General features: G+C 37.2%; 1 protein-coding gene and 1 long non-coding RNA gene across 2 annotated transcripts in view; one reads left to right on the top strand and one right to left on the bottom strand.

The window, feature by feature from the left end:
- The window catches only part of pacrg (PARK2 co-regulated), a 228888-nt gene that overhangs the window by 197335 nt on the left and 4456 nt on the right, over positions 1–27097 (bottom strand). The window lies entirely within an intron of this gene.
- Positions 1477–26847, top strand: LOC120517547. Its single transcript, XR_005631051.1, has 3 exons — positions 1477–1515; positions 17341–17450; positions 26602–26847. It is a non-coding gene; the product is annotated as an uncharacterized LOC120517547 (long non-coding RNA).

The following is a 27097-nucleotide window of genomic DNA, read 5'->3' as shown; positions in this document are numbered from 1 at the left end:
AACGCCTAATATAGTTTGAAAAAACTACACTTTGATGGCCATTCTTGACTAACTTTAAGCAACCCATGTGAACCAGAAAACTTAGATTTTTTTTGCAAGGTGGTATAAGATATGGTAGACTGTTAGTCTACTTACTTCCATTATACATAAATTCAAAGTATCAAATATAAGGGAAAATAAGAGTTACAGTATGATTTCATCGTAGTTGAAAGTACTGCTGGAAAATGGCCAGAGGGCACTTTTTGAAACACTTCCAAACTAGTGAGGGAGAACACAATTGAGTATTTTTGCCCATTATACTGTAGTGCAAGTCATACATAACAAAAGCGCCATAGTGTTAAAATAACCCTCAAAAGAGTACGTATGGGAACATTGTTTTCATATATAAGCTTTTAGTGTTAATATAACAATGGCAATATTTATATATGTGGCACAGAGGAAATTAATGTCTATTTTATAATAAATGAGAAAAAGATAGAATTTTTTTTTCCTGTTTGTCAATGAAAAATATATGATTGGCAAACAGGTTTCAAGGTAAAATATTTATACTCATAGATCATGGCACTGAAGACTAACGACATATTGCATGTTTATTTATTAGTGCATGCAAGCAAAAACTTCACTGTAAGATGTACATGTGTCAATATTGAACCTGTAAAGTAAAAAGTATCTGCTGTGTATCAAACGTATTTGTGATTTTTTAGGTGGCCCTACAAATGACGCACAGCACAAGAACTTAGTAATGAAAGGGTCAAACGTGTAATTCATTCATACATACATACATACATACATACATACATACATACATACATACATACATACAAGCCATTCATTTTTAATTGCTACTCTATCAATTATTTAATCGTTGATCGTTTCAGCCACTGCCTTCAATGTACATAGGCAGTACGTTTTACCAGTAAAATAATCTTAATGTTTAAATAAAATTGGCAATTCCATTATTTGACCTTCTTTGAATCAATATCAGCAGAATCTAAGTATTTTAGGTACTGGTGTCAACTCACTACCAGCTGCCACCGGCACCTGAATACTAAAGCTGAAAAGGGACTGGTGGCAGCCTGATGTATACCTAATTCTGAACAACATTCCCAGTTACAAATAACGTGGCTGCACATTACTAACAAAAACCCGAGAAAGCCTAAGCCGCTTACGCTTCCCTTCCAGTACTTATATTCAAATACTTGCAAGTATGCACTGGCAATATGCTAAAAACGTAACGTTAATCCTTACAGTACAAAAAAAAAGTCTGTTTGATAAAACACGCACCTATTTGTATACTGTAGGCCTCTACAAAGCTAGCACTTGCCTGCTCGGCAGTATAGTCGACTTCAGTATCACGTAATTTACTGCACGCGGGACTTTTATAGTCACTCGACGGTGACAGCTCGAAGGGCGGAGTCAGCTGGTTCAAGACATTCCCGCCCAAGCTTCCGGTTCGCGCCAAGACTTGAAGACTGACAGACGAGTGCTTGGGCGCAGCATTTCAGCTGACGTTGGGTAAGATTTTCTTCTGATGATTTAAATTATAAAATGATCAACGTATTAATTGGTCATTTCGATTGTGAACCATATTAATTGGGAAAGCTACACTTTCGCTGTATTTTATTTCAATTGGGTAGCGGAATGAATCACCCTGCCGATTCACACACTCCGCCCGCATCCGTGTCACGTTCGGTGCAGAAGGCATTCTTCTTGTTTATCTAAAGGATAGATTGGCGATTATAAGGGGTAGTAATGATAATACGAGTGTGCCTACGATGGACTGGCACCGTGTCCAGGACTGCATCTTACGTTGTTCTTACTTCTTTCCCCAGGTAGGACACAGGCTGCCGACGACTCTAAATGGGGTTAAAGTAATTTGAGAGTGTTATGTTTTATTAAAGTAGCTGGCACATTCGACATGTCGGTCAGCTGCAAAGCCCTAAAAAGGTTTTTCAGAGTTTTTTTTTTTTTCTTTTTGAAGCCATTCTTAACCTCAAATTGTTAGAGAGGGCACTGAGCTGCAGGCAGACACTAGTTGCTAAATAGCACAACAGTTCACCATAGGGTTCGCTCACTCACTCACAGCCAATTTAGAATCGCCAGTAAGCCTTACCAGCTCATCTTTGGGGATGCATGAAGAAAGATTCTCAAGGAAATGTCCCACTAAGTTAGGCTGGCAGTCTAATTCTGTGCTATGGATGCATGTGTCCATTTGTGTTAGGGGACAAGGTTAACTCGCAGAATGGTTGTGTGTATTTTGTGATCAAGAAAAAGTGTTGTGTCAGGGTTGACTCCTAGCTTGCAACCAGATGGGGTTTGCATTGCCGCACCCACCTCAGAATCCCAAACTGGGACCCGAGAGCAGCCGTGCAATGGGAGACGCCTCAGCACCACATTAGTTTGAATGGAATAGAACTTTTTACAGTGACTGGAGTGCCAATCCTGCCACCAATCCCCAAATTTCTCCCTTGCAAGTTGGAGGACCTGCTTGCAGGGCTGGATGCAGCATAACATCATACCCAGGAAGGAGCAATTGCACATTAAAAAATAAGAAATCAAATCAACAATAAAATGTTGTGATTTTTAAAATGAATGTTTATTAGACCCAGGGGTGACATGGTGTTGTAGTGGTCCTACTGATGTGGCACAGCACCAAAGAAATGAGGTCCTTAATCACAGCCAGGCTATTCTCCTTGTGGAGTTTGCATCTTCATCTCACATGTGGTCCACTGGCATACCAAAAATGAGTTTTAGTGATTGTGGGTGTGTATGTGAGTGCACCATGCCATAGCTTGGCATCACATTAAAAGTTAACCTTTGTCAAGAATCACAAATTAGATTACACAGTTTTGCTAAATGGAAGGATGACATGTATTTTAACCTGCTAATTTTTACTCACTGTACGTTTAATAAAGCAAGTTTTGAAGAAGAATATCAATTTATGGCTAATACTAACTCGAAAATATAAATATAATTTATTGATAGGATAATGTTTAGTCTGAGTTCCAGTCAGGACTGAGTATGACTTTACCTGTTGTCACAGAAGAACATATATGCTACTAAATGTAGAAGGAAATGTAATTCAAATATCAGTCTTGTTATAACTGAATATAATTTGATTTTTATCTAACTAGCAAAATACCCGCGCTTCGCAGCGGCGAAGTACTGCCTTAAAATTTTTATTAAGAAGAAAATTAAACCTTTTTAAACTGTGGGAAAATATACCAATAATTATTTGTTAAGGATCTCTTTGTATACCACATTGTGAGTTCGGCCCTCCGGTTGTAATATGACCAAGCTGTGCGCTGAGGTTACTCTTGAGCATGCAACATATAGTTGGCCATGTGAACAGTAATCTTGTTTCAAATCTCACAGCTTGGATGGCTGCTGTCATAATCGGTTTGAGTTTCATGGTTTGTTTCAATTACGACAGTATTTGTAGGACTTGTGTTGAAGAGACATTCGGCATCTGTCAGGCGTTGTAAGTATACAACCGGTTTAATTGATAACTTCACATCCAGCTTTAGAGAGTTTAAACATTCATAAACATCAAAGTGTTCCCTACTGAAATCATCACCTGTCAATTTAAGATGTTTAAGAGGCATTGGCGGTTGTCGAAAGGTGTAAAATATTTGGCCATTTCGGTACACTTGAAAGCGACAACCGAGCAATTCAGTGGCAGCCATCAACTCACATGCAGATGCATAGGTGAAGGGCTTAAGCATTTCACTCTTATAGTGCTCCTGTGTAGTATAATTATCTCCTGTACTGTCATCAGTCCACACCTTGAACCTGTCCCCAGTCATTCAATACATAAGACACAATGTTCCTCCGGATATCAAGAGTGAGCCTGATATGGCCGTGCAATATGTAACAAAGAGAATGGAAAAGGTAGGTGCCATCTCCAGGCATGGAAACCACTCGGTAAGTGACAGTTCTTTGATCGATGGTGATCACCTCGATAGACATGTTAATGGGGGTACGGTTGGAATGATAAAGGAATGGGTACCTGAACAATGTAAAGTAAGTCTAAAATACCTACACAATAACTATAATCGTAATAAACGAACAATAAAACAGCAGAGAAGCCGTGGATTAAATAAAAAGGCTGTAGTTATCAGCAGGGAGATGTGAATCCCGTGGCGAAGCAAGGAAGGGAATGTAGATACTGGAGCGACGGACGGCCTTATATAGGCAGGCAGCCAACAACGTGGGAGGCGTTTGGATGGGGGACCCAACGCCGCCTCACACGGTGACCGAGCTGCAGGCTATGGACGTATATATGTACGTAAGTAGGATTCAGTTAGTATTGGGAACCCGCATATCAAATTTCTTGAAGATGGGCCCATAAGTAACAAAGACTGTTGAAAAGTTCAATATGGCGGCCGAAAGTGGCATCATACCACCAAAATAAGTACCAAATTTCAGCCTTCTACCTACACGGGAAGTTGGAGAATTAGTGACGTTGGAAAGTTCAATATAGCGGCCGACAGTGGCGTCATACCATCGAAATAAGTACGTACATCGGTTTCGGTTAGCGCAAGGAAGCCGCCTACCAAATTTCATGAAGATGGGGCCATAAATAAGAAAGTTCAACATGGCGGACGTTGTCGACCATTATGACCATTACGTGTAGAATTTCAAAATGAAACCTGCTTAACTTTTGTAAGTAAGCTGTAAGGAATAAGTTTGCCAAATTTCAGCCTTCTACCTACATGGGAAGTTGGAGAATTAGTGATGAGTGATTGAGTGAGTCAGTGAGGGCTTTGCCTTTTATTAGTATAGATAAATAATTGTTCATCCACACTACAAAAAAGTACCTTTTGACATTTTACAGTATGAACAAATATACGTCTAAATACAGCATATACTAAAGTTTTTTTATCTACTTTTCCTACACTTTTCAGCTTCATGTACCAGTGCTTGTCCTAGCAGCACTGAATCTAAGATTGAAACCAACATTGGACAAAGTACCAGTAAAGTTTTCTCTGGAAATGAATAAAATACTGTTATTATTACTGGTACTGGTTGTATACTGTATGTTTCATATTTACATAATGTTATTTTTCTTTACTTGGTAAAGATTTGAAATAGAAAAAAAGGATTATTTTTTTAAACCATAAAAATCTTAAAGCTGAAAAGATTATTCCAATAATGAAACATAACATTAGATATTTAATGCAAGTTCCTTTGTTCATTTCTTTTAAAATCTAGTTTGCCAGATTTGTATTTTGTTCTAACATTTCTTTCATAATTTTTTTTTCAATCAATATACTGTATATATGAATTCATTTTACAAATCTAACTTGTTCTGATATAGTATTTTATTTGCCTGGAGGCTGTTCCTATCCTGGTGTAAGGCAGGAACCAAGCCTAGATGAGATACCAGTCCATCGGAGCATACGCTCACTTACACATTCATATATAGTGAAACAGATCCAATTTAGAGGCTTAAATCGAGCTAACTAGCATAAGTGTGGGTTATGAGGGGTACGTCAACTACCAATAGAAGAAAGAAACAAGCAGAGAAAACATCTAAACTGTATACAGGCAGTGAATCAAATCCAGTGTTATATCTTAGCCAGGGTGAGCATTCTAGTGGCCATTTTTGGAAGTGGTTTTGCTACTTACATACTATTGGACTCCTGGTCATAGCACACAGGGTCCAGAAGTTTTGTGCCAGCTTTACTAAGCATTGCTTTTCATATTAAGTAACATACTTAATATGTGTCAGCATCATTAACCACCACACTATAAACAGTGTGGGGCAGTATCCTTAAAACATAACCTATGTATGCATGTTGTGCTGAGTCAACGTGACTCTACCATAACAGGTAAATAGATGTCAATGACTTCTAAGGAAAGTCCACAACTGTAAGGTACTGGTTATGCTTAATTTGAATTTTTGTGATTTGTACTAATATTTTTTAATTTCTAAGAAAGAATTTTCTATTTCACAGCTTTTGTTTAGAATTTGTGTTGATGATGTGGTGGCTTTTGTATCTGAGTTGGCCATTAGTACAACTCAGTGTCTTTTCTTGGTGTGCAGTACATTGTGCGTGACATAGAAACCATTTTCGTAAAACGATTTGGACTACAGCAGACCAGCTGAACTTTGTTCAATGTAATACGGCTTTTGAGTAAAAATGTATTTAAGTAAGACTTTGAGTCTTGTTTTTATTTCTCTGATAACAACACTAGGTTTTCATTTATTTTATATACCGAACTACCCTCCTGCTGTTCCCTCCCCCTGCTTTTCCAGTTAAAAAAGAAATCTCTGTCACCTACAGATACATTAAAAAAAATGAAAAATTAATTTCTATGGAAAGATCCAAACATATTTCTGTAGCAACCAAAATATTAAATGATACACCCTCTTTAAATAAAAACTTCAAGTCCACTCTGTGTGCACCTGGCCTGGTATAGTGAGGCTAAGGAGACTGGTAAATTAGGCCCACTAGGGATGTATCTGTCAAGCACTTATGAAAACAAACTGCTAGAATAACCCTATTAGTATAACACATCCATGCACTGACACATTATTCTGATTGGGAGAATCAGTATATCACATCAATTCAAATGGGGATCTCAGAGTGGCAAGGCATAGCTACAACACAGGTGATCCATCATGCAGGCTGGAAGGCAAGTCTCAATAGACATCTGAGCTGTTCTAAAAACCTTTGATGGATGTTTAGAAAACGGCTGTCAGTGTAAAGTCAGCTCCAATGATGGCAGCATTTGTTTATGTTCAAAAATGTGAAGGGGTGTGTTATACAGAAATTCAAACTGAGAAAGCAGCAGTTAGAGAAACCATAAATTACAAATTCTGAAAGAAAAAACTTAAACTGTAGATTAACACAATTTATTACATCCCTTTTTAAAGGAGAATATAAATCAATGAATATAAAATATAGACAAATAATGCATGAAACCAAAACAAATGAAAAAACCTTTCCACTGTGAACTTTTTTTGTTTTTGTAGTTTTGTAGAGACTGGATAATGGAATAGTAGCAAAATATACCCAAGCAACACACTACAACAGAAAAGCATTCCTAAAAACATCAAGAGATTTAAATGTAGAGTGACATTATCAACAAAGTAACACCCTCTCCCAGTGACCAATTCCCCCCACACCATCTCAACTGCATAAACAGCTTTTACCATTTCAACTAGTATGGGCAGTAATGAGTCCACTTCTGACCACCAGAATGCGGTGTCCATGATTGATGACCAAGTAAGGTGAGAACTGAAAGCTCGAAAGCTGCAGGATCAGATGGAGTCGGTCCACAAATTTGTAAGATCTGTGCTGACCAACTTTGTGGTATCCTCTGTTGCCTGCTCAGTCTGTCACTGAGGCTCCAAAAAGTGCCGCTGCTTAGGAAAATATCCTGTACTATTCCACTTCCAGAGAGGGCAGGTGTCTTTTCACCAAATGACTACTTAACAGCGGCTCTTATATGTCACATTATGAAGACCTTTAAGAGGCTGGTCCTGAACTATATGAGTCATCTTGTGAAACACCACTTAGGATCACTGCAGTTTGCCTTTTGAACAAAGACTGGAGTGTAAGATGCAATTATCTATCTGCTCCACAAGTCTTATTACCATCTGGACAAAGCTGGCAGGACTTTGAGTGCCTTCAATAGCATCCAGCCATCCCTACTTAGGAGTAAGCTCAGAGAATGCAAGATGAGCCCATGGTAACCTTGATAATGTACTGTCAGGCAGACCACAATTTGTAACACTCAAGGACTATGTCTCTGAAGTGGATATGAGTAATGCTTAAGTACCCCAAGAACATCAGTGTTTCTTTTTCTCTTTTTGCTCTGAACACCTCATACTATAAATATGGCACTAGGCCATGTCACAATGTAACAGTGTGATTGTCTAGAATGACTTAGGTCATCACCCCTAGTCCTTCCATGTCTGTTGATATGCAGCACTTTCAGCTGTCACTTGATAGACAGGTATGGAAACCAAATTAGAATTTGGTTGGGATTTTGCCTGAGTCGCAAACCTTTGCAAAAGCCCATCTCGATTTCCCCTTCTTAAACTATTTGTTTTATTTTTCTAGTGCTCTTTTGTTTGTGCACCTTTTTGAGATCTGTCTGGTGTTTATACAGTACATATATGAATTTCCTGTTTTTGACCTTCTTTGATTTTGTATGTTGTTTTTTGGATTTTTTCCTTTTTGGATTAGTTCACTGAAATTAATTTTATTCATGTATGGTCTTCTGTCATTTTTTGGACACATTATTTTTAAAATCAGTCATGGTGCCCCCTGTGGCTGCATGTTTTCCTTACAGCTAATTTTATCTTTTAATTGTTCTTATATCTTAATTAAACTAAACCAAGCTATTTTTTAGTTTCTACATTTTCTTGTGTCAGTTCAGAAATTAGACTGGTTATGCTAAAAATTTTACTGAGTAGAGCATTTATTTATATGTCTTTGATGAGGATGAATGCATTCTTTTCATCTTGCTTTTTGATATTTTGTTCTTTTCAGTTTTCTGGTTATTCAAGCCATTATTTATTGATATGCACACAAGTGGTTAGCACTGAAGTAGGTGCTGTATTTATTGTCAAATTCATCTATGTTTGGTCCATTTCTCATTAGTTATGAGTATTCAGATGCAAAAATTGTCAAACTCCACAAAAATATAATTAAAAAGAAAAAGATAAAACAGAGTTCAGCACATAAAGCTAGATATTTCTCAAAAACATAAAGCTCACACTAGTACACTTTTATGTATGCAAAATAAGAGAAAGAAATATAAATAGTAAAAGTAAAAATGATTAATTGTGAAAAACCTGCACACACAGGGGGACCCCAGGATTGCACTTAAAAATCACTACTTTGGATTACGGACATGGTTACGTAAATTTAATCAGAAGTGTCTGTTTCGTCACTAGCTTGCCCTGATTTTCAAGTTAATTTTGGTATGAGCAGCCGGCTGTGTTGTATGGTGCTTGCTGCACATATTATAACATATTTCAGCTTGCTTTTGCTTCCGAAAGTGCTGAAACAAAGGGCTGCATCTATGGGTTTGGTGAGACCTCACAAACCTAACAATGAGAAGCAAAATTTAGGGCAAGACAAAACAAAAGGCCTGTAAAGGTATTTCTTAAAAGCCAGACAAACCTCACTAAAAATAAGATGGTGGTAGGATACAAACCAGACTGTGTTAGTGTCAGCAGTTCTCAGGTAAGACAAAACTCTTTGATGCATAATCATTTTTAACAACAAATTGTACACTTTGTGTCCTAAAATTAAACAAAATAGATTATTTTGCATTAATTAGGAGAAGGTGAATAGTTTTAATGCATGACATGCAGCTGGTAATAAATGCAGACAGCACTCATTGCACGCAAGTAGATGATCCACAAGATAAAATGCATTTAAAGGTTACAACATGGACACTGATATGATTTCAGCTGAGACAGGCTTATCTCTATAACTGAGATACAAATACAAAAAGCACCAGGACTCTGTGAAAAAAAAAAAAATTGCAGACCTAAAAGGGCCACCCTTTGCTTTTTTATGTTACAGATAAAATCTGAATATGAACCTGTTAGGCAAAACAGCAATAATCAGATCAAAGTGCAGGGCTAACATCCCATAGTTCGTGTATTTTTTATTATTATGCAGCTCCAGGTTACTGTACTTTGAAGAACAAAATCCTGCACTATCATTTAGAACAAATAGCTTAAAGTGAAGAAAAAGCTCAACTCAAGGCCATTATCTTTCAGAATCAACACATTTCAGCAGGTTTCCACGGGTATAAAAACTGGCGGCCCAGCATGGATCCTGTTCAGAGCAAAGCTCTGAAAAAGAAATGTTAAGTTCACACAGAGGTAAGATTACAAGGAGGTTTAACACCTTAGACTTTGAGTTTCAGCAAGTAGTAGTGATCTCAAACTAATGGTAGGGTACAGCTAACATGGGTTGTTATAAAAAGTTATAACATTATTATAATATTGCTATAAAAATATATATTATATATAATTATATCTCTATTATAAAAAAAAATCCTGGAGAGAAACACTAGGGAGACGAGACGTGATCTTCACGTGAAGATCACGGAAGACAATTAAAAGATGAAACAGGATGAAACAGACTGGCCACGGAGCGTCTCGCGGGGACCTTAAACATGAGACTTTGTACCAAGAGATTGACCCAAGACCGTCTCGCGGGGACGTAGAACATGAGATCCTTGCAAGACACGCCCTACTCAAAACCAATATCAAATAAGACCACAGGCAGCAAAACACTCAGTCGTGTAAAGGCTTTGTACACACACAGATCCCGGGCTCTCAGCGCATATAAAGTGTATAAGGACAATACGTTATAAATGAAACGTCGACGACTAAGTGAAAAAGAAAGAGCAACGTGAAGAAAAGAGACTCAAAAGCGCTGGAGAGAAAAAAAATGCAAAAAATAAAAAGAATAATTTAGGTGCAAATTCAGAAAATAAGGTAATCAGCCTGGAAAAATGGAATTGAAAAAAAAGCACGTCCAATTGGGATCAGAATTAAAAAGAGAGTAAAAGACAAAGTAGAACTTCACAAACGTTGTCGCTATACACATGCAGAGCAGGTAAGAGATTATGAAAGCAGTGGAATTCGAAAGGCTCAAAAAAGTTGGCACGATACACATGTGGAGAAAGTTAAAGAATATGAAAGCAGGAAAATTAGAAAGTATCAAAAAAAAGAAAGTAAAGATCGCAGTAGCGCAAACAAACAGAAATTATTACTCAAAAAAAGGAAAAAAATTCACCACGAACCAGGTGTCATTCAAAAAAAGCAGAACAAAGCGAGGTCAGAAATAAAAGACAGAAGAAAACAAAGTAAAATGTCATAAAGAGGTTAAAAAACAAGGGGCCAAACACATGCAGAGCAGGTTAGAGATAATGAAAACTGGAATTCAAAAGACTCAAAAAAAACGTAGGCGCAAAACACATGCAGAGCAAGATACAGAATAGAAAAGCAGAAAAAAACAAGTGTCAAAACATCGCATTAGCGCAAAAAATAAATTATTACTTTACTTGGAGATATAATGAAAAGGCTAATACAGATCGAATATATGGACGTAGGTGATATATCAGAAGTATGTAAATATTGTAAGTCTTTGAAGTTTTAGTCAGAGAATTTCAAAAACAGGGCTTACCTTACATGCATTTATTGGTTACTTTGCAAAAAAATATTAACTGCTGATGATGTAGATCGTTTTGTCTGTGCTGAAATTCTAAACAGAGAAAGCTATCTTGAATTATGGTACACAATCATTAAACACATGTCTCACTGACCTCATTTAAAATACTCCACAAATTAGGATTCAAAAGATTCAAAATATTGTTTTTACACAAGTTCTGAAATAAAAGTGAAACTAATGAAAATGCAACAATTCAAAGAAAAAAAAATCTTAAAAGTGTGTATCCAGAAAATCAAAAACGGGTTGGCGAGCGAAGCAAGCAGAGAGCAAAGCCCTCTAGTATTGTATATAATATTGCTTTAAAAAGTACGAAAATGTATGCACAGCCTGACATTCAGGTGCATTTGTAGACTTGGGTAGCTAGTTTGAAGGTTGGAGCATTTTTCAGTTTTCTAATCATTTCATCAAAGAGTTATCACAGTTTTATTTACTGAACAGTGTGTCCTACAAATAACAATAGAATGTAATTACATGCATAGTAGTGTGCATAAAATAGGTGTTTAATATAATTCTACAATGTCATGTGGCCAAAATTGCTTTCATAGACAGTGGATTCCAACCCCACTGATGAAAAGATTCCTGTGCTGTTGCTAGCTGTTGGATGTAGAGGATCTGTGGCAAATTGTAGTTCAAATTTATTAAACCTAAATGTTTTCAAAGAAGAATTGAATGTTATTTTAAAATCTGTGTTTACGTCTCACACAAAAATTGTTGGCAGGATTAAAATGTGTTAGACTGTGGATCACTGCGGCACTTTACTGACAAACTGCAGTGTCAGAGAAGAACTGAATCATTATAATCTTTAGATAATAACAACAACATTTATTTATATAGCTCATTTTAATACAAAAAAAATTGTAGCTCAAAGTGCTTTACAAAATGAAGAATAGAAAAATAGAAAACACAATAAAAAATAAACATAAGTCAACATTAATTAACATAGAATAAGTAAGGTCCGATGGCCAGGGTGGACAGAAAAACAAAAAAACTCCAGAGGCTGGAGAAAAAAAATAAAATCTGTAGGGATTCCAGACCAAGAGACCGCCCAGTCCCCTCTGATAATGAAACTGTGAGGTTGTTTTTAGTGTTACACGAAATACTGAGTACGCATTTAGTCACAGTAATATAAACAATCACTGAGCCATCTTTCATACATCTACTAAATAATAAAACATGTCTGTGTGTGTGTACTGTCTCTTAGAGAAGTCTGTTCAGTTTGGCTTCGAGATGTACTGTAATTGGTCAGTTTGGCTTTGGTGACTTGATCAAAAGAGAAGTGTGAGTGTTTGACACACGAGAAGAAACAGCACAGGAAACATGCTGAGAGATTGGTCTTTAAATACGGGAAATATAAAAAGTAAGAGGATGCCTCAAAAATAATGTCAGAGTTTGAGAAGCAGGCGTTACAGGAACGTACTTCAGTAAGAGAGTGCTGGTGAAGACACTTGCAGACACACACAAGTACAGAGGAAAGGCGCTGAAGGTACACATAGGGCAAGGGATAGCAAATATTTTTAAGTTATTTTGTTACATGTCTTTGAGAGGTATCGTTGCTAGTTTCTACATAAGTTAGGTTGTTTTTATTTTTTACTTTTATGGACATGAACATCATGTAACCAACTTTAATTTCAATTTAAGAGAAGCGAATAGCCGTGACTGAGGTTCACACAAGACATCACACAGCCGCATAGATTAGCACTAGATGGGGCTGAGGCAGAATTAAACTGTTAGTATATACCCGACCTACTCAAAATGAGGCCTGCAGGCCACACGCAAACCGGATGCAACCTCCAAATGGCCCAGCTCATGGTTCCGCCCGAATCACAGAGAAAAATACATTTCACAATTCTTCAGTAATTTCTATAATAGTAGTAAATGCAGCATTGTTGTTGTGTATCTACAAGTGATGGTAGTAGTCAATGATACTGTGACGACCTGTTAAAGGAGCTGCTTCTCCGAGGGAATCTCTTCCTGTTCTTTTACCATTCGCTCCCCTCTCACCCTAATCCTGTATCTAAGCTCTCCTTAAGGAGATGCCCTGAATCCTCACAAAGTGCTTCACATAAGACAACATCCCATGCAGTAGCGAGACATGTCACAATATCAACACACATGTGGTGATTTAAAACAAACCTATGTTCCCTCAGTGTGCCGTAGATGTTGTATTCATATGTGTTAGTAATTGTTATCGTTTGTTATGAGTTTGTGCGCTGATAGTTTTGATACCGCTGAGAGTTCTTTTTTATTCTGTTAAATGCACTTTGTGATATGCTTGGTTCATATATGTGCAGTGGTGCAATCGTATTGCTGCTGCCTCACAATAAAAAAACATGGGTTTGCGCCCTGAATGGGTCCCAAAGCATTTTAATTAATGAGAAAAACTTGTAAATATAAAAAAATATTCTTATTATATGACCAAAATATTTATTTTATTTCAAAAGGGAAACAAATGTAATTGCGAATATTGTACACATTTTTTGATTTTATGCACTTTTGAGATGTGCATGGGTCAGACATGTGCAAAATGTTTATTTTATTTCAAAAGGGAAACAAATGTTATGCGCTGTTTTGTTTTTATGCACTTTGAGATGTGCCTAGGACAAATATGACCAAAATGTTTATTTCTGTATTTCAAAAATGGAAAACAAGTACAGTATTGCTACTACCTCAGATTATGTTCAGTTATAGTTTTTGTTTTGTTTTTTAATGCACTTTGCACTTTTTGATGTGTCTGTGTCAGATGTGACCAAATTTAAAAGGGAAACAATTAATAAACATTACTTGTTTTTCAATACATTCATTTGTGATGGCTTAAAATTTGTCATTACCTGCTGCTTACTGGCCACTGAAAATGTCTGGCCCAGTTATATTTCTTGGTTTGAAAATCTGGCCCAACTTTAATTTGTAATTGAATGTCCCCGGTATATGCTGAGACTTACCCCAGCATTCTGGTAAATGGGAAAGTGCTTACCTTGTATGGAGATGATTAAATAAATTAATAAACTAGAATATTGTATATTGAATTTGAGATATCTCATAAAATAAATGTCTTGAACGATAAGTCTGTTAAATTTCAACAAAATCTGTCCACTGACAGCCAGGTTGTTTCATGCAGAGAGACGGACAGACAGACAGATATACATGGCTATTGCCATAGGAGCTTTTTACACTATTTGTGACCACACCTAATATAAGTAAAGGTCTTATTTTAAGGGTGACATAGTGTTTGGGCTACTGCCTCGTGACTCCATTTACATTTATTTGGTTGTTGTGTTTATCCAAGGCGACTTACAACATTTATGATACAATTGGTTTCATTTTTTTTTGCTTTTCCAATTGAAGCACAGACAGGTCAAGTGACTTGCGTGTGGTCGCACAGTGTCAGTAGCGGAATTTGAATGCACAACATCAGAGATTGTCCAAAGCCTTAACCACTACACCACGCTGCCTGCTCTAGCATTTAGGTGCTTGTCACTTTTTCTGTGAATGCATCTAATAAAGGTAAAGGTCTCATTTCAAGGGTGGCATAGTAGTCTGTGCCACTGCCTTAGGTATCCGGAATGCTGGAATCAAATCCCATGCCTTATTGTTGATTATTGTTACTGTATGATGGTCTGTGTAGATAGATAGATAGATAGATAGATAGATAGATAGATAGATAGATAGATAGATAGATAGATAGATAGATAGATAGATAGATAGATAGATAGATAGATAGATAGATAGATAGATAGATAGATAGATACTTTATCCTCCTATATCCCAAAGACATTCATGTTAAGTTTGTTGATGGCTCTAAATTTGTCTATTGTAAGTGGGTACTGAATGTGTGTCTCAGTGAGCTGTGCATTAGGGAGGCATTCCAACCAAATATGTAAATGATGGATGACAAAGGTAAATTTAAACCTTTATAGGACAGAGTATGTATGCTGGGGGTTTACAAGCAGTACAGACTAAATAAGCACATCTAATTTTAGAAAACAATAGACAAAGGGATGTGAATTTCAATTAGCGATACTTGTATGTCACAGCCTTGTTTACTCTTAAGTCTACCTGGAGTTTGTTACCTTTTGGTGTGAGACTCTTTCCCCTGTCACTTCCACAAAGGACAGATCGTGAGCTTATGAGCCCAAGTATAATGTCAGGTTGAAGGTTATAAGGATAATAAAATGGATCTAGGTTATGAATGGCTGTTGTAACATTGAAGGTGGGCGTCTGAATGGGGGGCAAGGAGAATAAGTGAGGCAGATTATTGTTGGATTGATAAGCGTGTGTGTGTGTGTGTTTTAACAGAATCCATGGAGATGGCATTATCCAGCTGCACCTAGCCTCTTGGCAGGCCCTGGCCCCTTGCTGCGCTACTAAGGCTCTCTTCATTAACAATGCTGAAATGGCAGGCTTTACGTTGCATTTCCTTTGTATGCAGAAGGGAACGGAAAGGATTAAATTAGGGGAAGTTTGTTTATAGTTATCATCATCTTCTTGTGCATCTTTAATTTAACTACAATTACAATCCATTATTAATGCAAGGCTTAGTATGTACATCACGGCTGCAAACCCCATCCACTGCTAATCACTGCGCTGCCAAAATTATAATCACAGACAAAAAAAAAGTTAGTATTCAAGAGGTTAATCCAATTCTAATCTTAATGAAATCCATTACATTTTCTTTTTTATTTTAGCAAAATATAAAAAGGTTCAGCTTAATTGCTTTTCCTTTAATATCCTGCCTAAAACCTCCTGAAGGCCCTTTTCACTCTGTGTGGTTAGCTGAATCATTTTCTGTGTCACTGACGTTTAGAGAAGAGCAAAAGCTTCAGCGAGGAGAGAAACAGAGAATTGTGAATGGCAGCTGGCTTGGCATTGCTGCCCAGCCCGCAGGAAAGAGTTCGAGGAGACACATGAACATAGGCTTTTGTTGCAGCTCTTTTGTGGTGTTCTTATTTTGTTTCCTGAATAATGATTAGCTGAGCCATTATTTTAAGCACTGAAAATATCTCCTTATTGGTGGTCCCGCATGCTAATTAAATGTAATCATTTTTTTTCGATGCTTAAAATAATCAGAATGACAAAGAGAAACCATCCAGGCATTTCTGAACACACTTAAGTACCACAAGCCTACACTAGCAGCTTTTGGTACAAGGTGGGTACCATCCCTAGAGGTGGCATCCATATACACTAAACAGTGCTAGTTCAGAATGGCCAACTAACAAAACATGCACATTATTGGAAACAGGAAAAAAAAGCAAGCATGTTGTCCTGCTGGCACTTTTAAATTGCCTCCATGTGATTGTAAATGGCAAAGGCCATCAATCTAAAGCAGATTTCTAACTTATACTTGTTTCTGTTCAACCCTGGAATTCTAAACTAGATAGGCCAATGCAGAAAAAGTGGGTGGTAATTATATTCATCCATTTACTGAATCCAGATGTAATGTCATAGAAAGCAACAGCCAACCTTGGCAGTATTAGAAATAATACTAGAGGCGGCACCAAGCCACCACAGGGCACACTCACTTATTTCAACATGAAGCTGACCCATACATCTTTGGCATTTGGCATAAAACTAGGGTTACTGATGAAATTTCACAATTTACACTCCACACAGACAGTGATTGTTCCAAAATTCAAACAGTCAAGGAACTATGAGGCAGAAGTGTTAAAAATTGTGCCATCTTGTTCCCCGATTATCGGGCAGATCTGTGACTTGGCAACCTTAACTGCTATTCAACTACAGAAATATAATTTATTTTTACTATTTAAATATGACACAAGACTGATAGTCAATCAGTAATTGTCTATAAAGCAACCCGTGATGGACTAGAACATGATTCAGGGCTGGTTCTTGGCTTGCATCCCATGCTGTCAGGATAGCCTCTAGTCTTTCATGCACCTGAATTGAATTAAGTAGCTTTAAGAATGCTATGTAATTGTATTTATGTGACTCAGCCAGTGGCACAACATTTTTAGCCACACCTTCACAAGGGCGATAGAACTTTTAGGTATCAGTTTGATTTGTTAATTTCGATTTGTTATTTTAAAATTTGTTATGTTATTTTATTAGTTTCACTTATTATTTGTTATGTATCCCTTTAAATGTGCCTCCATTCCCATTGTTTTATGAATAGTGCTCTAGAAGGTAGGGCCACCCTGATGTCATGACTGCTGTGTCCTCCTTCTTGCTGTTTATCAGAAGTGAGATCCAGCAGATGAGTACTGAAGTTCTTTGGAGTAATCTGTAAGTATTCTTTTCTTGTGGAATTACTTGTTTTTGACATATATTTATTATCTGTTCTTGGATTCTGATCTTGGATTACATTTTGGAAATTATTTTTCTTAGAAGTGCCCTTCAGGCAACTTCTTTTTGCTCATTTGGGTTTACAGTCATCTTTCTTCATGTTGAGTTTTTTTAATATATTTTTGGCAGTTTCCTTACATTTTGAACTTTAATGTCACCTTCCCATTTCTGAGGCCTGTTAGGACTGAAACCAGCAGATAGCATCTGGAGTTAGATGGATTAGGATGGACCTCTTCTGGATAGACTGGTGAAGGGCTCGGCCTAGTTTTTGTGGTGCATTTTGGAGGCTTCACACCCATTTTCAACATCAGTATACAATATCAAAAACAATTTCAATATGTTTTCTGAACCTGCTTATTTTCTTATGGTGTCAAATGAGCACTGAAACCTATCCCACAATCAATAATGGGCCTCAAGGCAAAAAGCACCTCTAGATAGCTGTTCATCGCAGAGTACATTTGCACACATTCATTCATTAATTTTCTATTCAAATACAGAATTTAACAAGACCTACGCCTCTCTTGGCAACATTGTGTACAAGGCAAGAAGTAACCTTCTGTGGAGCACCAGACCAACACTGGAGAAATTTACTCACATTTACACACATTTATTCATTCAGTCTTTCATTCATGTTCTGACCCTGATTATTCCAATAATAGGGCAAAGAAAGCTTAGCCATAGATTGGATATCAGTCCATCACAAGGCATTATGTGCACATATTTATTTATTCGTTCATTCATTCATTTTCTATACACGACTCTTCCAAAATAGGGCTTATTAGGCATATTTTGGCAGCTTTGAGGAAATGATCCATCCATAGATAGATAGATACATACATAGTACTGTATTTGTCTTGAAAGAGAAATTTAGCCTTTAGAGAAGGTACCAATATATAGAACTATTCTAACAAACAATTATGTTATTTTGAAAGATTTAAGTGGATAGAACTGGGGAGCTTTGTTGGGCTGAATGGCCTGTTTTGGTTTAGATCAGTGCTTCTCAAACTCAGTCCTGGGGACCCACTGTAGCTGCAGGTTTTTGTTCCAACCAGATTCATAATAAGTGACAACACCTGATAAAACTGATCTCATTTAATTAGCTGGTTTTTTTTTCTCTTATTCTACATTCAGAAAAGCACAGCAGCATGATTTTTACATTTATAAGACATTTAGAAATATTTCTGCTTTTGCTATAGATTTAAATGCTTAACTCTCTTTTGTAGATTTCATTATATTCTACCCTTTCTGTGTTCAGTTTTCCCCCTTCATTGTATCTTATTAATGACAATTAAAATGAGCCAAGCAGACACCCAAGCAAGCAACACTGAATAATCAAAGGCTGCAACTACTTTAGTATCAGACCCACTTATTAGTAAGTAATGGATTAATTAAACATTAAGAACACCTGGAAAAGTCGAATGAAAATCAAGATGAAAATATTGTTAATAAGAAAATTTTAATATACAGTATATATTTTTTTTACCAAACTTAGTTTTCTCATTTCTATATTGTTCTTAAAACACAGCACTTGGCAAATAACACTTAATTTAGCCAAGGAGTCCAATTAAAAACAGAGGCTGGTTGAAACAAACATCTGGAGCCACAGTGGGTCCCCAGGATCATGTTTGGGAAGCACTGGTCTAGACTGTTCCAATGTTTTAGCAAGAACCACCCCCTATATACACACAAAAGAATTACATAAAAAGACGGGTAAAAATACTTCTGATGTGGCTAATAATAATAAAGCAGTCTCAGTGAGACATTATAAAGGCATATTACCATTGGTATGAAGTAACCTTAGTCACATTTCTTGACATAGTTCTGCTGAACAATTCGATGGCTAACAGTGCCCAGTGCTAGTTTGTCAGAAAGAGGATGTACAGCATTATTCATAGTGGCTGTCAGGTTTGTTTTTATTCTCTCCTCCACTACTACCTCCAGCGGGTTGAGAGTGCTTTCTATAGTTGAGCCTGCTGTCTTGGTTTGGTGTGCATCTCTTAAAGTGATGTTACTGGCCAAGCACACTATTGCCTATCAAAGAGGTTCAGAACATGTACAAGATGTAGCTACCCACATTAAAGAAATGTAGTTTCCTAAGAAAAAACCCTGCTTTGCCTTTTCTTATATATTTCTTATGCAACCAACAAGATGTAGTGCATGTCCTCCACATCACCTCCCTAAATAGTCACCACTCTGCCTGCTCTAGGCAGATTAACAGTTGTCCCCTACTAAATTTCTGAATAATTAATTTAACTGGATAATCTGTTACTTGATATTGTCTTGTGCCCATCCCCTGACTTGTGCTTTTCAATCAGCTTTTCAGAGTTGCTTGTTGTCATCATTATGTAGGTTACTCCACCATACTGACTGACCATAAGTTGGACATTCCAGATACAATCAACCCGAAATCCCACATAGGTGATCTCCATTGACCAAATTGTTTGACTTCTAAAGTCAATTGGTTGCCCCTGTGATGATTTAAGTGTGTTGTATGAAAGGAGGTGAATATTTATGCAATCAACTATATGCGATCAACTATTTTGTGTTCTTTATGCCCGTAATCAGTTTAGACCACTTTGCAGTGATCTGTTTACACTTTGACATTAAAGAGTCTTTTCTGTTGATTAGTGTCAAAAAGGCCAAATGAAACCCATTGTGATTCAATGTTGTATTACAAGAAAATGTGATAACTTCCAAGAGGGTGAATATGTTTTATAGGCACTGTATATACACCTAGTCAGAGCCTTTTTTTGTTTGTAGGCAGATGACCGTTGCATGCTGCAGCATATATTCTGAGATTTGTAAGGTAAGGAAGACAGAGTGTTGAAGGTAAAGTCATTGTTTCACATAAGGAAGACAAAAGTTTCAAGGTAAGGTAGTGGTACTCACTAATCATGGCGTTGAAGAGGGGCAACATATTGAATGTTTAGCACCTGCAAATAAAAAGTCACAATAATAACCCTAACAAACTACAAAAAACAAAGGTTGTTTGTCTTCAGTATAAAGTTACATTTCAGACTGGAGTGCTATCATGAATGTTTTTTTATATTGATATGTAGGTTAAGTTATCTGTGAAATACACTCAAGTGCCTGCCACCTATAGTATGGCTGACACAGGAGGGGCAGAGAAATACATTATTTTTTACCCATTCTTCTATTTAGCATTTCAATGAAATAAAGGATCAGAATAAAAAATATCATTACTGTCCCTTCTGCAGGAAGGTAGTGAGTGATATGATATTCTTCACCATTCAAATTATATATTAAATAGTTTTATTATATTCAGTGCTTTTGAAAAGGAAACTACAATTTTGTATCACAAAAAAAAATTCAAATGACATGTCAGGTAATTTATTCATCACACGATTGTCATGCTTTCAACATAATATGCTATGATTAAGCCTTTCTATCTGTGAACTATGCGATCAGAGTTGAGGGAACAATAGGAAGATCTGAATATGCCGGGAAGGATTTCAATAAGCATCCAGCTGCTGTATTTTTAGGAAAAAAAATTAGATCTGAATAATACTGATGAAGGAAGATTGCTAAAGGAAGAATATACTTCAAAGGCACCTTTGTATCGACATTTTTGTATCAGCTGGTTTTGAAACTGATGAGAGGGAACATTTCTGAAGCATAATCGGGTTCAGATTAGACATTCTGGTTTGTCATCATTAGAAGTCACTATTTTCGGTCTGCCTCTCTCATTATTATTTTTTTCTAAATCCATTGTACCTCACCAACTCATCCCTTCAAAGAATCATTTACCAAGTAGTGCAATAGAGAGTAGGGCTTTAGAGACCTTTAAACCTCAACTTAACGTTGTTATGCTTTTAGTAATAAAGGATGACACATTTTTAAATAAAGACTGGAAGGTGAAACATCTAAACTGAGCAAATGTTTGTAACCAAAAATCGATCTTAGCTTTTATCAAAGCCCAATCAAAAACTGACAAATTAGGCAACATATGCATGGCGTAACATTCAGGTGCATTCGGCGACTAAGTTAACTGATATGAAAGTTGGAGCATTTCACATTTTTTATTTACTTCATCCAAGAGTCAGTTATTACATGTTCGTTTATTAAATAGTTTTGTAACAAAGAGCAATATTCAAATGTAATGAAACAGAATTCAATTCCTTGTGTTAGCAGACTAAATTAAATACACCCTTTTTAACAGCTCTTTACATTGGAGTTAAAAATGGAGCACAAAGTGGCTTGTGGTGGCTCAACAGCTTTCATAGACAGTAGAGTCCAATTCAAGTGATGTGAATATGGCATCCACTGTTGTGTGTTAGTGGTGAAGGGTCTTTTACTAATTGTTGTTTAATTTTTTTAAACGCAACATTTTTGTAAGTATACCCAATAATAGTATCCAGTAATTAGCAATTGAAAAATATGTTGATACAGAATGTTGAAAACTAACATAAAAGCAGTATCAGCATCATAAAGGAGAAAAGAAATTAAATAACTTCCCCATCTAGCTATTAATATTAGTTATAACAACATAATTTGTAAAAATGTATATAAATAAGCAAGGACTTGGAAAGGAACAGATTCATTTCATAACAGGAATATAAAAGGTAAATAATGAGCAAGAATTTCAGCGGCTTGCTGCAGTTGGCTGTGTATATCTGGGACAAAAAGATCAGGAGCAGGATGCCAGAGATCAGGGGCTTAAGCCACTGAAGCCTCCCACCTACTGACGCCACTGTCCATTTTAAACCTGTCCTATGTTTACATCAGATAGGGCAGCTGCGTATTTCCATTGCTATTAATTAGCTGAAATACCTTTTGATAATGTCAGTTCTTTAGCTATCAGACAAGTAAAGAGGAAAATATACAAGTTCAAGCAACCACTTTAAGGTACAATTGAAACAGTAATCTAGTTTTCTAATTCAAGTCACACAGAATGTTTCTCCATTTTAAGATGGACGAGTTCATAAATTCTCCACTGCTTTTCAGTGGGAGATTATGAAATTTTGAAAACCTCATACATTCTAAAATGTCTTTGTATGCTGTGGTATTAACAGTACCCTTTTTTGGAACCAAGGGGCTTAGGCGTAGCCAAATCCTTACAGAGAGCTGTAGACCACATTATTCTTCCTCCACCAAGCGTTACGCTAGGTACTGTGCAGTCAAGAAAGCAGTGTTCTCCTGACCTCTGCCAAAACCAGATTTTTCCATCAAACTGTCAGACTGTGAAGCGTGATTCATCACACCAGAGAACACATACTGCAGAGTCCAATGAGCTGGGTGCTTTACACCTCTCCAGCCGATACTTGGAACAGTGCATACTGATCTTAGAATTGCATGCAGGTACTTTGCAGTGGAAATCCATGTCTTGGAGCTCCCAACACACAGTTCTTGTGCTGATGTTGCTTCCAGAGGTAGTACGGAACTGTGCAGTGGGTAGGTCATTGCACACAGGATAGGTGATTTTTTACATGTTATGCAACATGTTTTTGCTCCCTAATACTTCCACTTCACAGTAATAGTAATAGCACTTACAGTCGACCTGGGCATATTTAGCAGAGCAAAAACTTCACGTGCTGACTTGTTGCAAAGTTGCATCATTTGACAGTGGTACCTTTAAAGTCACTGAACTATTCAGTACAACCCATGCTAATGCCGGTGTTTGTCAATGGAGATTGCAGGGCTGTGTGCTGATTTTGTACACTTCGTTAGCAATGAAACTAATTTGCAGCGATGTCCACATACTTTTGACCATATAGTGAATAATAAATGAATTGTCTATGTTCTCTTCAATCATCCATCCATGTGTTTTACTATATTTCACACTCATGAGTTTTCAAACCTACCTATTGTACACAGGACAGGAACAAATACTAGATGGGTCATAGAGCAGACACATACACACACCTAGACCTGCAGAGGCAGTACAGTATAAAGAAACCAGTCACCTATGTAGCCTTTCACAGAAAATATCATGACTCAAGTACACAATTCCTTTAAAAAAAAAAAGCAAATTAACATTCAGTTCTGGTTTGTAAACCTATTCAGCAGCTTTTTCCGAGTAATTTAGATGCAGGTATTTGGAAAACTGCAGTTAAAAGGTCAAAGATCACACTTTGAAACTCAACACCTTCACCTTCCCAAGAGGAGGTCATTAAAAGTATACTTTACAGGAGACTGTGGCACACGCGATACATCATGTGCATCCGTCTACTTCTCTTCAGAGAGTCTTTTAATTCAACAATGCTACCAATCACACTCAAAGGGTGGATTTCTTCAATTGGTTTTTATTTTGAACCTTTTGCATTCACACAAGTCATTTGTTCATTCTGAACATTTTTTTAGATTTTTGGGTTACCTTTTATGATTTTCTTGGTCATTTGACTTCATTAAATTCACATTTCAGCACCATTTCTCCAATCTGTTTTACTTTTTAGTAGCCACAATAATCAATTATGTTCTGACTGCACAAAGTGGCTGCAGCTTTTGAGTAGAACTGGAATGAAGAGATGTCACCAACGCAAAAAATTTAAGCAAAGGGCCAGACTCAGAAAGAGGAGAGATTAAGTAAACAGTGCCCATGACTTGTATTAGCAATCACAGTAAGGAAAGAGTGCGGGCGAGTCCAGACACCAAAAATAAAGAGAAACACATAACCACAACCAAATCTTAAAATACATTTAAAAAGCAGAGCAAAATTATTCTTAAGCAGGAATTTGGCAGCGATAAAGGGTGTTAACAACAAAGGGCGAATCAGCCAGAAGCACATAGCTTGACCGTTATACCTTTAACCCAGTGATGTCATTCACTGCAAACTTCTGGTTCACCTTGCCTGGCAATGGTGAAGTATCAACAAATAACATGACACTTGAGTGTAGAAAGCATTTTATGGGCTGTGTTGTGCATACATGGAGAAGGAATCAAGGAATACTGAAAGTGTGATTTGTGACATTTGCCCTTTAAAGCATCTTGAAGTGGTCCATGCTCTTTATATCCACACATAAAATAATTATTGCTTACATATAAGATTGCATATCAATGTCATATATTGCAAATTTTTATCTTGTTGATTTGAAATGTAATTGTGTTATTCCTGTGCTCTATGAAAGGTGCTATATAAAACAAAGACTGATCAACCCTACAGCATGTGCATAACTTCTGTATGCTTTGAGTTTAGGATAAAACCCTTTTTATTTTTATACTGTAGCCTGGTTATATTTGTTCCAGGTACAGAGTGCCTGCCATGGTGTGCCCCTTTCCACAATAAGAAAAATGTAAATTCTTTCTGAATGCAAACTGAGTCCATGAAATGCACAATGCTATTTATTCCTGTAATGCCAAAAAGAGATGTTTCAACAAAGACTGAGATGCTCCCAAAATACAAGACCTTGTCTTTATGTCTGAACACCCAGCTCTCAGAGCTTTCATTGCAAACATATGCTCGATCAGATCAATAATACCGGCAGTGAGGACAGAACAGGCTGACAGCCAACATTTCCACCTGATTTATCTTCAGCTAAAGGAACAGACAAAGGGGTTTAGGAGCTCAGCTGACTGCTAACATTACTCACAGTTTAACATAGCATAAATATTTCATCACCACTGGGGATTGTACAGCATCTCGTTTCAAAAAGAGCATGTCCGGATTCAAAGAATAGAGACAAATGGTATAAGCAAATGAGTACATAGTGAAGAATGACTGTAACAAATGCCATTAAGCTGGATTCGGAGAAATGCTGATGATAAAAGGCGTCTTTGGAAACTCTATAATGTGACGAGCATTACAAAACTCCTGACTGTATGGAGAGAAGTGATCCTTACCTTAAGCACTTCAATCTTCTTGAGTCACTATGGTTAATCTCCTAAGGGGCAAACTCTTCAGTTTCATGAGCTGGCATCAATACCAACTCTGTAATCACGCATACCTTTACTTTTATGTCATCAAGTGGCTTGATTCCACTACTAGGCAGGCTTTCTGAACCATAAATGTGAAACCAAAAAAAAAAAAATACAATGCCTTGTACTAATATAGTGTATTGCACAGCCCTACAGTAAAAAGGGATTTACTATACATAGAAATGACACATGATGAATGACCAAGCAATGAGAGAGGTAACCGAGTAGTAATACCCTGTGCAGGCAGAGGGAAGCCAACAGGGGACGCTAAACCCTGTATTGGTGAATGGTGTGACCCAAAGGTGAATAGAGAAAGCCTGAGGTCAAGGGGAACAGGAAGGAACATGCAGCATTATCATTGAACACTAGAGGGCAGCAGTAGTGGACTTTCCGCTATTAAGTGAGAAGTTTAGTAGCCTAAACATAACAACTATAGACACCTGCTCATTCACATATGGAGAGGTCTGGGCCAGCAATGTTAAACTGTATTGTAAAAACTGTTGAATATAAAACAAGGGATGTGTCAAACACACGTGTGCTTAGGGGACATCTTCAGCGCTTCCCAAAAGGTAACATTACCACCCCAAACAGTGGTTGTTACTCATTCTTTTTTACCCGCAGTTCCTAACAGTGGAGAACTCACAATTCAGTGCCACATCCTTCAATAAACACCACTACTTCATGGGGAGCTGACACTTAAAACGTTGAAGACTCAAGAAGTCAGCGTTCAGTTTGGAGCAGACCCTCAACCTCTTATTTTTGGCCTAATACTGGTTTTGCACCCTCACATGCCTTTTCTTTTCTCTTTATGTCAGCAACAATTAAACAGGATGACTAGTGACCTTCTTTCTACCTCACAAATGTTATGCGCAGATGGTGTAATGTACAAATGAGACCTTGACTGGAGTCAAGGGTGCAGTTCTGGTCATGTCACTATATGAAAGACATTGCAGCACTTAAAGCCAGTGGAATCCAGGACTAAAGTGCATGTCCTACTTTGATAGACTCAAGGAGATACACTTCTTTAATCCTGAGTAGAAAAGTGGTAACTTAATCTAACTTTTTAAAATTCTGAAAGGTATCAGTAAAATTGAAGCATTGTTTTGTTTAAATAGCTGTCACCCATGTACGTCAGTGGACTCATCTGAGGTGTGTAACATCACCCTGCGTCAAGACAGAGCACTAGCACTAACTATGTCTTCTTCTGTTTCCTTCTCAGTATCAAGAAGACACACAGTAAGGGCATTTGACCCCACCTGTACCGGCCCCCCACCTATTAATCCAAAGGCCACCGGAAGAAAAAGAGCACACTGTGGGATGGAGCTACTACCTCGTGACCGACCTAAAAGCCTTTAGACAGTCTGATGGTTTCTTTTTTGATTTCTGAGCATTTTGTTCTATTTTGCACCATGGAGCACCCGCTTTTGTTTGATTTCTTTCATTTGATTAAATGGGGATGACTGGGTTGGCGCCCCTACATTTCTCCTTTGGACTTGGCTGTTCTTCATTCAACCACATAGCAAATCACACATTCAAGAACAATAGTGGAATTTAGGGGGAAGTAAATGTTACACTGGAGCTAATAAGCAATTCTTTACACAAAGAGTCATGGAAGTCTGGAATAAATATGAAGCAGAAAGCTTGGCGACTTGTACAAAGTATCTGTTTGAGACAATTGACCCACTCAATTATTACTATAGCTATGTCACGATTCT

Source organism: Polypterus senegalus, chromosome 17 (genome assembly GCF_016835505.1).
Source record: "Polypterus senegalus isolate Bchr_013 chromosome 17, ASM1683550v1, whole genome shotgun sequence".
Lineage (NCBI taxonomy): Eukaryota > Metazoa > Chordata > Cladistia > Polypteriformes > Polypteridae > Polypterus > Polypterus senegalus.
Note: the sequence above shows the minus strand (reverse complement) of the source record. Positions and strands in the feature narration are given on the sequence as shown.